This window comes from Heterodontus francisci, chromosome 5, assembly GCF_036365525.1.
Source record: "Heterodontus francisci isolate sHetFra1 chromosome 5, sHetFra1.hap1, whole genome shotgun sequence".
NCBI classification, from domain to species: Eukaryota; Metazoa; Chordata; class Chondrichthyes; order Heterodontiformes; family Heterodontidae; genus Heterodontus; species Heterodontus francisci.
The window spans coordinates 94232865-94248452 of record NC_090375.1 but is presented as its reverse complement, the minus strand read 5'-3'; the positions used below and the strand labels follow the sequence as shown (position 1 = coordinate 94248452).

The 15588-nt window shown below is 43.0% G+C and overlaps 1 protein-coding gene and 1 long non-coding RNA gene across 11 annotated transcripts in view; one reads left to right on the top strand and one right to left on the bottom strand.

Moving 5' to 3' along the window:
- The window catches only part of dtna (dystrobrevin, alpha), a 437687-nt gene that overhangs the window by 113052 nt on the left and 309047 nt on the right, over positions 1-15588 (bottom strand). The window lies entirely within an intron of this gene.
- Positions 1-15588, top strand: part of LOC137369962 (uncharacterized) — a 45212-nt gene that overhangs the window by 1854 nt on the left and 27770 nt on the right. The window contains exons 2-4 of one of the 2 annotated variants that reach the window (XR_010975053.1): positions 6079-6275; positions 11135-11247; positions 11702-11780. This is a non-coding gene — a long non-coding RNA (uncharacterized lncRNA). The remainder of the gene's footprint in view (positions 1-6078; positions 6276-11134; positions 11248-11701; positions 11781-15588) is intronic. The other variant, XR_010975052.1, reaches the window with a different exon arrangement.

Here is a 15588-nt window from a genome sequence, read left to right as displayed (position 1 = left end):
GTTTGGGGTGGGATGGGGGCAGGAGGCCCTCAAGGCATACCCTCTGAAGGGAACGGGAGCAGGTGGCCAGGGAAGTTAATTCCCGGAGTCTGGCTGCAGTGCTGCAAAATATTCAATGACCTCACACGGGTCAAGGTCAGCGAATGCATCTTCAGACAATGTCTCCTGCCTACCTCACCACCGATCTCTCTCACTGCTCAATGCACCACACCCCCAACACTAACCCATCAGCAGTCAGGACTCATGCCCAACATTTATGCTGCCGGCCTCACACCCACCTCTCCACCTACTTCCAGTTATTCAGCTATGGCAGGCAGATCACTCAAACACATTGCAACACACTCACTGGCATTTTTTTCCTCTTTCTTGAAGGACAAAGTCATACATTACTGCAGGCAACAGCAGAGAACTGGCAGGGGACAGGCATGCCTACATCTCCTGAGCCCTTTGGAAGAGACATTGCTCCACATCATGGGGTTGGCTGTGACTGAGGCTGTTGCATCTGGCATTGCCGAGAATATTTAGGATTACAGTATGTTTCTGTCTTATGCTCCTTCTCAAATCCCACCTCACCTCACCCTGCTGTCTGGCATCAAGTGCAATCTGCAGATGGTGTGACCATGGACCGCTTGCTGTCCATCTCACCTGCCTTTCCTCACTGCAGCCCTCTCCTTCTACATTTTTGCTTTCAGATACCTAAGATTTACAGTCTGGTCAACCAGTGCAGCCTCACGATGAAGAGCGAGAGCAATAGCAGGGTTGTGCAAAAGCAGATTTGGTGGCATGCGGAGTGATATAATTAGGCAGGAGGTTTTTTTTTGGATTTCTGATGACAAGATATTTTAAAGGAATTAAGTCAGCAGCGGGTTTGCGGCATTCCGGAGTTCCCCCCGTTCGGTGGCGGATTGCACCTTTGCATTAATTTAAATAACATGAATACTCATTACCCTATGCTTAGTTACAATTTAGTCCTACCTGCCAGATTAAGTGAATGGTGAGCGATATTCCTGTGCCACCTGGTTCACGATTGTTTCACCGTGGCATGCAGCAGTTGGATTTGTGCAGTTGAGTCTCAGGTCTGTGCTCTTCTCTCTTTACCTCATCCGCTAAACAAATGCCAGCATTGGAATAGATGTTTGCCTCCAGGCCAGCATTTGCAATGGATGTTTGCCAGAAAGGGTGAATCTTCTTAGGGGATGGTGGCAAAGGCATGGGTCGGGGGGGTGGAGGTCTACAAGGCAGGGTACTCGGGTAGGGTAGGGTGGGGTGATCAGGTGCATGGAGGAGCAGGGCAGGGTAGTTGGGTAGGGAAGGGTGGGGCGATCGGATGCATGGAGGAGCAGGGGAGGGTGGAGTGGAGCGTCCAGGTTGTCGAATGGTTGCTGTTGATGATGAAGATGCATGTTCTCGGCTGCGGGCGTGGTCAGGTCAGTGTGAAGATATTTGGCAAGGGACTAAAGGGAGGGATGAGTGCTGTCAATGCCAGGGAGCTGTGGGACAAATTGAGGTTACTGGCTAGCAGAGTGAAGAGTCACAGTCAATGAGGGCAAATGGACCCTATAGGGGGCAAAGGTCAAGACTAATGGCTGGGAAATTGACAACTTCATATGGAGGGGAAAGGGACTCGACAACAGTGGTTAGTTTGGTGTGTAGAAATTGAAAGGGTAAGAGTCGTCAGCATGTCGATAGTAGGAACGGGATGGAGCAAGGGATGGCATGAATAAATTGATGATTACACTGTGCATGGTAATGGGGAAAGACTCAATGATTATGGAGGGAAGGTTAACAGTAATATTGGTTGGTCAAGGGTGATGGGTTCAAGCTGGAAGGTTGCAGGAGGAGGTTGGAAGATGGGGAGACTTGCCCTGAATTCCATTTTCTCCAACGACAATGGAAATTGAGTGGACACTCAAGGAGAGGAAGGAGAGTGGGAGGAGGCAAATGATAGTGGGTATGTCTTCTACCTGGCTGAATTTGAAGGCAGATATAAGGGAGCTGTTCATTGCCTTGATGTTTCAGTTCACTGGCAACGGGGAGTTGAATTGCCACTCTCTGCTTATTTGTTATTCAGAAAAGCCGCAGCGACGTGGGTCTCACACACCCAATTTGTCTAGTACCACGGGAAGAAGAACAAAAGGGATAGACTAAAGAGGGCTCTTTTCCCTCAACTCATGATGCCTGAGAACCAGCAATAGGCAAAACAGGAAGGTGAGGATGCTTCGAATGATAACCAGGAACTGAATTATCGAAGACAGGCACTGGCACGTCATCGCATCCTCAGGACAAGATAAATTACCTTCAAATGTCACAGAGGCGATGCCAGAGATGCCTAAGGATGTCATGTGAAATGGTCACAGAAATTTGTAGGATCCTGCGGCATGACCTGCAGCTGCTCGGCTTTGGTGGGAATCCCATGCCAGTTGCCCTCAAGGTGACTGCTGTGCTCAATTTTTTTGTTAGTGGATCCTTACAGGGGTTCACGGGCAACATATGTGGCATCTCGCAGTTTGCGACGCACAGGTGCATCAAAGAGGTGACCAATGTCCTTTTTCAACATGCCAGCGATTTCATCTACTTACCTGTAGACGAGGACAGCTAGGCCTCAATTCGAGACCTCCTCTGCTATCCCCATCCAGGCCTCCTTTGTGAGGCGGGTATGTCTTTGGACTTCATCTGCAGGGAAAAAGACCTCCTGCCTTTCCCTGACAGCCTGCAGGAGAACCTGCAAGGAGGCATCACTGAACTGTGGGGTGCGACGCTGCCTGCTGGATGACATGTGATTCACATTGGCTGCAAGTAAAATAAATGACGTGATGTTGGTGGTGACTTTCACAAAATAAGGGAGACAAAAACATTTTGATTTAAGTAAAAGCTTCAATTTAAGTTAGTCTGAAGATACTTGCATGAAAAGAAGGCTGCTGATCCTGGAGGCTGCAAGCACAGAATGGTTTATATCTGTGACGATCCTGGTGCTTGGGGCAGTGATGATGGGTTCCACCAATGAAAGGCTGCCCCTGCTGTATGATCCCATGTGTCCCCCATGCCTGTTGCCGCATGGCTCATTTACATACAAAGTCGCGTGGGAAACAGGAATTGCGGCGGAAGCGGAATTTACAACAACTCCGTTGGGAACGCCTCGGCACTCATAAAATTCCACCCTTGATCTCTGATGAAGAAGCAGTGTCTCTTGATCTGACAATTGCAGCTCCAGCTCAGATACTGCTACTGCATGTAGAGGGTAGTAAAGAGGCAAGATCAGCATGTGGGGAGGCACCTGACAGAAATGGGCTACAGCAAGGACAGGGGGAAAGGATACTGCATGCATCAGCTCCCTGAAAGGCAAGGTCGCAGATGAGTTCTGCTGCAGAGGACTCGGGTGAGGACTTTGATGGGCGGCATACAGGAGAATGCTGATGGGCATGCACACCAATATTCTCAGTGCATTGGCAGGCCGACCACAGAGCCTCTGGTCACTGTCAAGCAGCATGGAGGAGTCCAGCTGTAACTTGGTGCAGGGATTTGTGCAGAGATTGGAGTTTATGCTTTCTGGGATGGAAGCGGTGGTCAACTCCATGACTTGTGGATCCACCCACGATGCAGCATAAGGGACTAATACCTCAGTTCCACTGTAGCACAGGCAGAAGCCATCCAACATCTACGTGCTGCAGTGGAAGCTCAGACTGAGGTCATGAGATCCATGCTTGTTGCCATGCAAGCCTAGCTTGGTTTGCTGCAGGCTCAGGCTGTTGCCATCATGACTGTGGATACCAGTGCTCAAAGGGGCACACAGTAGTCCAGCAATCTGTGCTCCAGCAGATTACGAGGATTGCTGAGACACCTCCTCAGGAGAGGGGCAATGCTTTGTGCTCCACAATCTTGCTGTTCTTTCTCAGATGACAGCATTCATTCTCCCACCACTCCCACTCTGCAGCGGCCCTTTTGATGCCTCTCAGTGAGCCATCCCTGACTGCTGCTGCCTATCCCGAGCCACTCCAGGCTGTCCTGCAAGGCCATCTGCAGTCACCTCCACTGAAAGTCAGCAGTCTTCCACCAGCCATGCTGTATCCACTGGGCTAGCACTGTGCAGGAGCACTAGGACATGCCAAGGCACCCGCAAGACAGGCATTAAGGGAATGCACAAGTTTTGTATGTATTATTGGAAGTGTTGTTGAACAAAGTTGTTATGGAAAGGTTTTTCAGTGGTGGTTTTTGTTTCAGAATTTTGGCCAAGAGGACACTGTGATGGTATGTAGCAGATGGACTGAAAGGTGGGGAATCATGGAGCAATGGTGATGAGATCTCGGGGGAACTGGAGTCTGAATATCTTGCTCACGGACAGTCTGCTGGAACGAAGGGGTCCCAGATGCCTCCTCCTGGTAAGCTGCCATTCGACAGCTTGAGAGCGAGCCTGTGGCAGATGCAGAAGACCACCATGATCTTGAGACATACTCCGGCGAGTGCTGGAGAGCTTCTCCTGAGCAGTCCAGGCAGTGGAACCGTCGTTTCAGGAAGCCAGTGGTTTGCTCCACAATGTTCCTGGTGGCAGCATGGCTCTCATAGTCAATATCCTGTCCACACGTGGTCAGGTGGCAGAGGGGAGTAAAGCAGGTCTTCCTTGTCATCCAGCATCCAGCCTTTGGTTCTTTGAAGTGGCTCAAAGATGGCAGGTATGGCTATAATAAAAGCAAAATACTGCGACGCTGGAAATCTGAAATAAAACCAGGAAGTGCTGGAAATAGTAGGTCTGGCAGCATCTGTGGACAGACAAGCAGAGTTAACATTTCAGGTCAGTTCTGACGAAAGGTCACAGACCTGAAATGTTAACTCTGCTTCTCTCTCCACAGATGCTGCCAGAACTGTTGAGTATTTCCAGCACTTTCTGTATTTATGGCAGGTATGGCTGTCTGCCGCAGGATGCATTGTCTGCCAGGACGTTATGCACATGGTTACACACCAACTGCATGTTCATAAAGTCATAGCACTTTGCAATTGCAGTACATCTTACTGTTAATATGTGGGGCCGTATGCATCAAGTCGATGGCTCCCTGCTTGATTGGGAATCCCGCTAGCCTGGCAAAGCCACATGCTTGTTCCTCCTGCTTTCCTCTGGTTAAGGAAAAGGCTATGACATCCCCTCTCCTTCTCTTGGTCACATCCCTGATGCAATGATGCATGCCGAACTGTGAAATGTTGGAAATGTCACCTGCTGCCACCTGGAAGGATCCTTTGGTGCAGAAGTTTAGGGTCACAGTGATCTTAACAGCCACTGGAAGTGCCATCCTCACCCTGCTTTGTGGTGGCAGGTCGGGTTGTACTAAATGGCAGTTTCGTCACTTAGGTGCCTCAGTCACTGCTCCTGACTGAGATGGAGGTAGGAAAAGTGCTCTCCGTAGGAAAAAGAGCTCTCTGAAGACCCTTGGTGGTTAGGATCTTCTGTTGAGAATCCTCCATCTCTTCCTCCTTCTGCATACAGATTCCCCTCTCTGCTGACTGTGCTCCATCTTGGAACAAAGGAACAGGAGTTGGCCATTTAGCCCCTCGAGCCTGCTCCATCATTCAATGAGACCATGGCTGATCTGTGGCCTAACTCCACATACCTGCCTTTGTCCCACATCCCTTAATACCTTTGGTTAACAAAAATCTATCAATATCAGTTTTAAAATTAACAGTTGACCAAGCATGAATTGCCATATGCTGAAGAGAATTCCAAACTTCTACCACCCTTTGCATGAAGAAGTGTCTCCTAATTTTACTCCTGAAAGATCTGGCTCTAAATTTTAGACTATGCCCCGTAGTCTTAGACTCCCCGACTAGTGGAAATAATTTATCCCAATTTACTCAACCCTTAACTTTCTAAATTCCACAGAATACAATCCTGGTTTGTTAAATCTCTCCTTGTAGCTTAACCCTTGGAGTCCAGGTATCATTCTAGTAAATCTATGCTGCACTCCCTTCAAGGCCAATATATCCTTCCTGAGGTGTGATGCACAGAACTGTGAGCAGTACGCCAGGTGTGGTCTAGCTAGGGCTTTATATAGCTTAACATGACTTCTACCCCCTTGTATTCTATTCCTCTAGATATAAAAGCAAACATTCCATTAGCCTTTTTCAAATTTTGAAAGTGAAATTTGATCAGAGGTGCAACAGAGTCCCAGTCTGAGGAGAGGCGGAGGTCGGTGTTGCACCTGACACTCCTACAAGGACACTGAAATCCAGCAAAGGGCCATAATGTTTCACAATGTTCCTCAGCAAGCAAACAGCCATCATTTGAAAAGGTAAGCAGTCCCCTCTGTGATCAATTATCTTTGTTTTAATCAGTCTTGGGACTTTCCAAAAGCCCAGTATGGGACCTACTCTAGCTTTTGGGTATAAAGAGATAGAAGTCCTATGGGCCTGTTAGATGGCACATTGGGCAGAACTCCTGGAGTAGCCTGAAAATGTGTCTAGGCACACTCCCTAGGTATCAGCCTACATTTAAGTGGACCGGTGGAACTATCCCTTGCCCACCCACTCAATAGGAATTCAGGATGGAGTGGAAATAGAGCCAAATCCTGCTCAATCTGAATTGGATCCCAGATCTAGTCTCCTCTCACATGGTTGACCTGCTCTATATACATCCTCCCCCATCCATGAACTTTGGTTCCTTTGTCTCTTATAGGTGTTATTTGTATTTTATTTATTTTTCATGGCATGAATCATTAATTACAATTGCATGTGTATCAACTGTAAATATGCAGCAATTCATTTCTACATACCAGGCAAGCAACTGCCATATTTTTTATCAAAACTACAGATTTATGCATATTCAAAACTACAGATAAAGCTCGAGACCAAAAGGAAAGAGCTAGGTTCTATTATTTTGATTAAATCTCTAACAAGCCCCCAGGAAACGTTCTTCATCGCCTATTCAGACAATTAAGGTAATCCTTTTGCAAGGATTCAATCTTTAGACAATACAGACAGACATTTAGGGAACTAATTCACAAAGCATGAGATCAGATTAATATTTAAATATTAAATGTCATTTCCTTTGCTTTATCTGGCGTTAGCTGTCAATATATACATATAAACTCTTGTTACTTATGACAATTCTACAGTCCCGACAGTGAGAGTATCACATCTTCTTATTCATTTATAAATGTAGGAAGAATGTTAACCAAACTAATAAGCAAGCGGCAGAGTGTGGGTTTAAACATTTGTAAACCTATCAATTAATACTGAAAGTTCCCTTTGAGGTAAAGAAATCATGCAAGACCTGTGTAAACTGATGTTTAATCTCTTAATCATCAAAATTGTTAACAGACTTGTCACTGAGATGAGCAATAAAGCCAAGGTGAACATTTGGTTTGATTACTCACAACAGAGACAGCGGACATTCTTTGAGACAGTAAAACAAGTACCAGAACGACTGAGCAATGTTAGTTCATTAACAATACTATGAATCCACGTACGAGTTGAAACATACTATCCAAATGAACAGGGGTATGTATGAATTGAAACACATTATCCAAATAAGCAGGGGTACACAGTGTGAAATTAACATCTTCATGTGCAAAATGCTGAATTCCCCATTTTGCTGATAATTACATATTAAGATGTATTTCACTATTTCTGTATGTGATAAATTGTTAAATATATTGCAAGCTACCAGTGGGTGCGTCCCTACACTGGATGGACACTTGCACATTGCGAAGTTTATGTAGCCTTTGTTACTATTTCCCACATTCCATGCACCATTCTTCAGGTGAGCAAGTGGCCAAGAGTCTGCAAGGCTCTGTTTCGCTCCCTATGGGAAGCGCTGGAACCAACATCCCATCATTCCATGGTACTGATAAACAATTGCTCTTTGCTATCATTCTACCTTTAAAGGGATGCATGTATTCTAATTGCTCCAATTAAAAAAGATTTGGATGAAGCAATCCTTAATTCCTTCCTTTCAAGAATATTCAATGATATTTTGATATTTTGGAGCATTAAACCTATAAAATATATTTATTTTTAAGACTGCAGGAGTACTCAATTGTTCTGTAAAATTTTTACCAGATTAGCTGCAAAATTATTTGACCCTTTCAGATTGTATAGTATTTTTGAACATGGTTTCCTATATCACATGGTATTTTGACAAGGTGTTCCTTTTCCACATTTGTTAGATAATGTAACAGTAATTAGAAAGCTATGTTATCTCAAGTTAATAAAAAAGATACTCATATTAATTGTTAAACTCACAGACCAAGCACTAATGCAATCTAAATTGACTAAATACATTCTATAAAGCAGTCGGCTTACTATCAGATACTATTCAATAAGATCAAAGTTTGGTCTCAGTTACTGACCGTGAGTTGTTCATAAGCTCATTTACATACAGCTGAATGATAGTATGTTCATCATTCATTCCATCTAGTAACCTGAATAAGTTAAACCAAGGATAAAGGGTAATTGATTTAGAAAACAGGAAACAATTTATTTTGCAGACTGTGATTATATGTGGGATGTGGAAATTTATTTCAGAAAAATATATCAGTTAAAGCAATCCTTAATATTACCATGAATTTGTATAACTTTGTGACCCCTTGGGCGCAGTGAAATAGTTTGCTTATGTAATGTTAAGACATCAGAAAAGCGCAACAAAACACAAGATCAGTATTAAACATCTGCACAAATTACATTGTCAGACATAAAGCTTGATATTTCCATTTGTTAACACTTAAGCAATGAGGCTTCAATTAAGTACCCAATGAATTTTAATAACTGAATTTACCAAGTTAAAGTTAGCATATTGTTTTTATGCATTAGACACTAACGAGCTTGTGAGACTTTGCCCAATGTGGGAAAATGCACTTAAGCCAACATCTGTAGCAATGCACCTTAAGTAATGAACATGCTGAATTCATATCTATGCGGTGTCTAAATAGGGTTAAAACTTGGAAATCTTTCTTACAATAAACAGAATGTTAAAATGCCATCCAAAATTATTATCCATAGACATTCTTAAAAAGAATGTAAAAGCAAAAACAAAAATCGCATGTTAAATTATATCAAATGACAATCAAGCTGTATGTCTGACAATGTAATTTGTGCAGATGTTTAATACTGATATTGTGTTTTGTTAAGCTTTTCTGATGTCTCAACATTACATAAGCATACAAACCATTTTACTGTGAGCCCTTGGAGCTCACAAAGTTATACAAAATCATGGAAATCTTGAGGATTGCTTTAATGGATATATTTTTCTGAAAAAAATTGTGACTGGGTGCAAACCTTAAAAATCAAAGATCATAAAAAGTATCAGCACTGTAGTTTAAATAGAAGAAATATGCTCTTTTAGCACAAATCCATCTTTGCACTAGAAGAGAGCAAACTAAATATGTTATATATTTGGAATACTGAATCTCACAGGATTCTGCAAGGAACTGCATCACCTGATTTGAAGAGAAAGAAAAAATGAGAAAAGTCGTTAGCACAAGTATTAAATCCTTCTTTTATACTCACAATTACTTCTTTTTAAATAATATTAGCAATTGGAAGAAAACATAGCCAACAATAAGAAATAACAGGAAAATATTAGAAGGATGACACTGAATTATAGAACAGAAATCCAGTCTTGGTGTTCTGTTCTCTGACCCCCTCCATGCAGTATCATCTACATTTTATATAGCACAGGACCCATATTTACAAGATTAAAATAATTTGTTTTAGAACAAATGCTTGTAAAAGTAATACTTAGGAAAATACTGGGTTAAAACTGTGCTGTTGTATAAATAAAATACTTCAAATCCTAATTAGCCCTTTCATTAATCTATTTATGAATTGCCTTCTAGCTGGCATATATATAGATTAATGCCACAGTTTATGTTTGGTTTCATACTGTGACTCTAAAACCAATCCAATTCAATACAATTTGTACAAAACATTAATTCCAACAAGATGGAAATTTTACACATATCACAGAAACCCAGTCTGTGCACCATAAAAATGTTTTATAAAGGCACTAACGTCAAACACGGTCTAGGGCATCTGTTCTGATGATGCAATCTTCCAAAACATTGCTTCTGATAAGTCTTTTTCTCTCAACCAAGGATTCCCCCCCCCCCCACCACTGTGGTTGACAGGGCCCTCGACCGTATCCGACCCATTTCCCACACTTCTGCCTTCACCCCTTCCCCTCCCTCCCAGAGCCGTCACAGCGTTCCCCTTGTCCTCACTTTCCACCCCATCAGCCTCCACATCCAAAGGATCAGCCTCCACCATTTCTGTCACCTACACCAAACATCTCTTCCCCTCACTTCCCCTGTCAAGATTCTGAAGGGACCATTTAATCTGCGACACCCTGGTCCACTACTCCATCACCCCAACACTTCATCCTCTTGCCACAGCACCTTCCCATGCAATCGCAGGAGGTGCAACACCTGCCTGTTTACCTCGTCTCTCCTCACAATCCAAGGCCCCAAACACTCCTCTCAGGTGAAGCAGCAATGTACTTGCACTTCTCTCTATTTAGTATACTGTATTCTCTGCTCACAATGTGGTACCCTCTACTTTGGGGAGACCAAACGCAGATTGAGTGACTGCTTTGCGAACACCTCCGCTCAATCCGTAAGCATAACCCTGAGCTTCCAGTTGTTTGCCATTTTAATTTGCACCCCTGCTCTCTTGCCCACATGTCTGTCTTTGGCCTGCTACAGTGTTCCAATGTAGCTCAATGCAAGCTTGAAGGACAGCACCTCATCTTCTGATTAGGCACTCTACAGCCTTCTGAACTCAATGTTGAGTTTTACAATTTCAGAGCGTGACTGCCATTTTTCTTTTAAATTTTATCTACTTATTTATTTATTCATTTTTTAAACCATGTGCCTTTCTTAAATATTGCTTTCAGACAGAGCTGTTCATTATTCTGCCATTCTCTGGACTAATGCTTTGTCTTTTACTACTACTATTAGCACTCCCTTTGTCTTTTATTCCATGACATCTTTGTCATTTACTCTCTCCTGTCCTCCGCCCTATCACACACCTTCCCTTTTGCTGTTTTTCTACCCTGCCCCCTTCACTTGCTCAAAGCCTATTACATTTCTAACTTTTGCCAGTTCTGATGAAAGGTCATCAACTTGAAATGTTAACTCTGTTTCTCTCTCCACAGATGTGCCAGACCTACTGCGTCTTTCCAGCACTTTGTTTTTTTTATGATTTCCAGCATCTGCACTATTTTATTTTTATTTTAGTCATTTACATGGACGGTTTAAATACACAATGGTAAGAAAACATGTAGAAAGATCAATTATTTATATGTTACTTTGAAGAATACAGAACATTGCAATTTTCTTTGCTTTGCTATCCTGATAGTACATCCTTCAACACTTAATCACTCATTTTTAAACATGCAGTATTACTTTACAACATAACTAATACATTTTTACAATATACAGTTACTATGTAAAAACAAATGTTCTGTAAAACATTAAAATAAGCAAGTCTGAGTAACAGTACAAATACACCACATTAAGTAATGCTTGTCCAACTGTATGCTCCACTTATAAAACTGCACATTAGAACTTGTTTTGACTGCAGTTGAACTAGTTTAAAATATGAAATAAGCAAGACCACCATAAGCAAATTTGGAATGATTGCAGATGCATTAATAGGCTTTCTCTCTACTTTTTTGACATCCATTATATTATTTTCTCTTTTTGGCCATGTTTCCTTCAAGTAATAAAAACAAGAAATGCTGGAAATACTCAGCAGGTCTGGCAGTATCTGTGGAGAGAGAAGTAGAGTTAACGTTTCAGGTCAGTGACCCCTCTTCAGAACTCCTTTAAGTTTCCTTTAGGTCCTTATTGTGAAGAATTTTCCAGGAATTATTAAAATAGGACAGTACAACATTGCTTCTTCCTATGATTTTTAAAATATATTTTCTCTCTCTGTTCCTGCTGTGCAAAAAATCCCTGACAGGGCAGGTTTGAATAAACAGGTATCCATAGAACTGCTCTGGTTAATCTTTGCTTTACATACTTTATGTATGACCCATAATCTATTTCATGATAACATAGGTGAGATGTAATGGAGATTGTAAATTAATCACTTCAGTCTATTATGTGGAGAAACATAATTAAAACTCCACTAAATTCTTTGCTACATAATTAACAATTTTCAGCAATATTGTAAGTAGATTAATAAATATCCACAGAAAGGATGTGTGATGAAAACGATAACTCGCATTTCCAAAGTGCTTTTAACATAGAAGCATAGAGCAAAAAATGGATGCTATGCTAAAGGAAAAGTATTGGGAGATGTGACCAAAAATTTGATTAAAGCGGTGGACTTTAAGGAGGGTGTTAATGGAGGACAAGGGGGTGAAGAGGTGGACGAGTTTAGGGAGGAAATTCCAGAGCAGCTGAAAGGAACGAAAGGCAATGGCACAGCAAAGGGTGGGGAGATTCATAGGAGGCTGGATTCAAAGGAACATAGTATGGAGAAGGTTGTAATGCTGGATTAGGGAGCGGAGCAGTCACCTAGGAACTTAAACAAGGGGCCATGAGTATAATTTTGGTTCTGCTGTAGAAGGGGCATAGCAAAAAGTAAGCTAGATCAGATTTAGGGGGAGAAGGTTGCTTGTGGTAATGTCACTGAACTAGTAATCCAGAGGCCCAGGCTAATGCCTTGGGGACATGGGTTCAGATCCCACCACGGCAGCTGGTGGAATTTAAATTCAATCAATTAATAAAAATCTGGAATTGAAACCCAGTCTAGGAATGGTGTTATGAAATTGTCATCAATTGCTGTAAAAACCCATCTGGTTTGCTAATGTCCTTTAGGGAAGGAAATCTGCCATCCTTACCTGGTCTGACCTACATGTGACTCCAGACCCACAGCAATGTGGTTGACTCTTAACTGCCACTCAGTTGTCAAGGGCAATTCGGGATGGGCAACAAATGCTGGATTTGCCAGCGACGCCCGCATCACAAGAAAGAATTTTTTAAAAAGATATTGGACAGTGCAGCAATCTATGCAGTAACTAATGTTATTGGATAAATTAGGCCAAGTGCTGTGAAACTTTATTTACTTAAGTTTTAATTAAATAAATGGTAGTGCATAAAGAGGCAAGGTGACAAAGCACATTGGAGTATAATGCACTGTACCAAAAGATGGATCTGTGTGAATTGCTCACTATGGGAAAGGGTTCCAATTAGCAGGACAGATACATTAAACATTTGGAAGTTATGAGAATAAAGGGAAGTTACAATGGATATCTTTTGTGCAAAAATTAATAGTGGGTACGGTAGCAGTTATGCGACTGGACTAGGAATCCAGAAGCCTGCGCTAATGATCTGTAGACTCTGAATGACTCTTAAATGGCCTAGTCATTCAGTTGTATCAAATTGCTGTGACAAAGTATGTTATGAATAAAACCGACAAGCCACCCGGCATCGACCTACGCATCGGACTTGGACACAACAAAGGTGTACCCAGCCCAGTCGACCCTGCAAAGTCCACCTTATTACTGTGTGGGGATTTGTGCCAAAATTGGGAGTGCTGTCCTACAAAGTAGTCAAGAACGACACAGACATACTCACAGAATCGCGCCTTTCAGCCAACATCCTGGATTCCTCCATCATCATCCCTGGGTTTGTCCTGTCCCATCAGCAGGACAGACCACCAGAGGTGGTGGCACAATGATACACAATTAGGAGCAAATAGCCCTGGGAGTTCTGATCATTGATGCCAGACGCCTTGAAGTCTCATGGCATCAGATCAAAAATAGACCAGGAAAACTCCTGCTGGTTAAACCTACCATCCTCCCTCATCTGATGAATCAGTACTCCTCTGTGTTGAACACACTTGGAAGAAGCACTGAGGGTAGCAACAACAAAGAATATACTCTGGGTGGGGGACCTTAATGTGCATCACCAAGAGTGGCTTGGTAATACACTACTGACTGAAGTGGCCAAGTCCTGAAGGACATATCTGCCAGACTGGTCCTGTGGAAGACAGTTAGAAAAACATACCTGACCTCATCCTCACCCTTCTACCTTTCGCAAATGCATCTACCGAATTCAGTATTGATAGAAGCGTGCAGTCACCGTGGAGATGAAGACCCGTCTTCATACTGAGGACAACGTCCATTGTGTTGAGTGGCACTACCACTATGCTAAACGATTCAGAACAGGTCTAGTAGCTCAAAACTGGGCTTCCATAAGATGCTGTGTGCCATCAGCAGCAGCAGAATTATAACATATCAAAATTTGTAAACGCATGACCCAGCATATCCCTCATACCATTACCATTAAACCGGATGACCAAAGCTGGTTTACTGAAGAGTGTAGAAGAGCATGTCAGAAGCAACACCTAAAAATAAGGTACCAATTTGATGAAGCTACAACACAGGACTCCATGCATGCTAAAGTCAGAGGTAAGCAACCCCACAACAGATCAGATCAAAGCTCTGTAGTCCTTCCAGATCCGGTTTGCAATGGTGGACAATTAAACAACGAATGGGAGGAAGCACCTCCGTGAACATCGCCATCCCCAACGATGGCAGAGCCCAGTACATGAGTGCAAAAGGCAAGGCTGTAGCATTCGCAATCATCTTCAGCCAGCAGTGAGTGACTCATCTCTCCTTCCTCTTGAGGACACCACCATCATGAATGCCAGACTTCAGCCAATTCAATTCATTCCACGTTGATGGCAAGAAACAGCTGAGTACACTGGATACAGCAAAGGCTATAGGCTCCAACAAATCCCCAGCTGAAGTGCTGAAAACCTATGCTCTCAGAACTAGCTGTGCCTCTATTTAAGCTGTTGTTGTACAGCTAACACACTGGCATCCACCCAACAAAGTGGAAAATTGTTGAGGTATGTCCTTTCCACAAAAAGCAGGACAAATCCAATTTGGTCAATTACTGCCCCCTCAGTCTCGCAATCATCAGCAAAGTGATGGAAGTGTCACCAACAGCGCTATCAAGCAGCACTTACCAGGAACCTGCTAACCAGTGCTAAATTGGGGTTCTGTCAGGATTACTCAGTTCCAGACCTCATTACAGCCTTGGGCTAAACATGAACAAAAGGGCTGAATTCCAAAAATGAGGTGAGGGTAACTGCCCTTGACCTCGAGGCCACATTTGATGGAGTGTGACATCAAGGTGTGCAAATAAAATTGAAGTCAATGAGGATCAGGGGGAATACTCTCCACTAGCTGGACTGATACCTAGAACAAAGCAAAATGATTGTTGTTGTTGGAGGCCAATCATGTCAGCCCCAGAACATCATTGCAGTTGTTCCTCAGGGTGGTGTGCTTGTCCCAAACCATCTTCAGCTGCTTCATCAATGACCTTACCTCCATCACAAAGTCAGTAGTAGAGATGTTCATTGATGATTTCAGAGTGTTCACTTCCATTCACAATTCCTCAAATAATGAAGCAATCCATGACCTCAAATAACAACACCTGAACAATATCCAAGCTTGGGCTCATGGGTGGCAAGTAATATTCACGGCACACAAGTGTCCGCCAATGACTAACAAAAGAGAGTCTAACCACTTCTCTTTGACATTCACTGGCATTATCATGGTCGAATCCTCCACCATCAACATCCTGGGGG